The sequence below is a fragment of the Rhinopithecus roxellana genome, chromosome 20 (genome assembly GCF_007565055.1).
Source record: "Rhinopithecus roxellana isolate Shanxi Qingling chromosome 20, ASM756505v1, whole genome shotgun sequence".
Classification (NCBI taxonomy): Eukaryota; Metazoa; Chordata; class Mammalia; order Primates; family Cercopithecidae; genus Rhinopithecus; species Rhinopithecus roxellana.
This window is the reverse complement of record NC_044568.1, coordinates 31,149,768-31,151,227: the sequence shown is the minus strand read 5'-3', so window position 1 is coordinate 31,151,227 and position 1,460 is coordinate 31,149,768. Positions and strand designations below refer to the sequence as shown.

At 46.5% G+C, this 1,460-nt stretch overlaps 1 pseudogene; it reads left to right on the top strand.

Annotated features, from left to right (window-relative positions):
* Nucleotides 1-581: 581 nt before the first annotated feature.
* Nucleotides 582-1,086, top strand: LOC104655451 (annotated as a pseudogene).
* Nucleotides 1,087-1,460: the final 374 nt, after the last annotated feature.

The window sequence follows — 1,460 nt, the reverse complement described above, 5'->3', positions numbered from 1 at the left end:
AGTTTACATATTCTTTTAATCTTCTTACTTTTTGTTTACTCTCAAAGCTTCGCTAACATGCCAGGTGATGCATACATTGAATCAGCCATCTCTACCTAGAACTGAAGCTGACCCTCAACGCCTAAAGAAATCCCAGTCCTAAGTTAACAAAAAGAAACACAGAAAACCCTACTCCCCTTTTAGTCTCCTGAGACCAACCAAGTCTCCTGAGTCCAACCCTATGGAACTATGAAAGAGGAAAGTTCCCGTGATCTTGCAATCCAGGCTGTAGTGGATTATAACAGCTGTTGTTTGTGACTGCCCAGCGCCTCTCCTTTTGGTGCACCTGATGCAGACATAATCAATCATAGCATCTCATTACCCGGGGAAGAGGGATTGGCCCAGGAGTGGACATATGCTTCAGCCACGACCAATCAGAGTCCTTCCCTGGGATAAATGTGCGGCTGTTGGGAAAAGCAACTGCAGTAGGAAAAGGGCTTTGAAGATGAAAAGTTGGGCGGCACCAGCGAGGTGCCCAGGTGGGAGATGCTGATGGAGCCGGGAGGACGCTGCTGAGCCCCTGCTGGCCTGACAGCCAGCACATGATGACAATAGAGGAGTTCAAAGTATGCCTTCTCGGGGACACCGGTGTTGCGAAATCAAGCATTGTGTGTCGATTTGCCCAGGATTACTTTGACCACAACATCAGCCCTACCATTGAGGTATCTTTTGTGACCAAAACTGCGCCTTGCGGAAATGACCTTCACAAGTTCCTCCTCTGGGACACTGCTGGCCAGGAACGGTTTCATTCATTGGCTCATATGCTATGGAGGATCGGCTGCAGCTGATACAGTGCATGATGTTACCCAAACAGGATTCATTTCATATCTTGAAGAAGTGGGATAAAGAGCTGAAAGAACATGGACTGGAAAACATTGTAATGGCTATTACTGAAACAAATGCCATCTCTCAGATATTAGGGAGCTTCCCCTGAAGGATGTTGAGGAATATGCTGAATCCATGGGTGCCATCATGGTTGAGACAAGGGCAAAAAATGTTATTAACATCAAGGTATCAGCCACCAGATCTCATCCTTGGAGAGGATGAAAATGGAAACAATGGAGCGATCAAACTCAGGAAGCAAATCATGCAAACCAGCCACAGATACTGTTGACCCAAGGCCAGCTGTCCCTGGCACTTGAAGAAGCCAGACCCCACGCCCTGAGTGCTGCTGAAAGACCCCATGCTTGGTGGCCTGGCACCTCACTTTCAGAAGAGTGAGTGAGCTGGCTTTACATCCTGGAAGACCTACAGAGTGGGGCAGGAAATGTCCCTAAAACAGATTTTAGAAAACTCTGGAAAAACCCACCACACCACCACAAAATGGCAGTTAGTATATGAAATGCACATGGGAGGGATGATAGTTAATAGGTAATAAGTGTAGTTACACTTTTGCTAAAAACCTTTAAAAATTCTTGGAT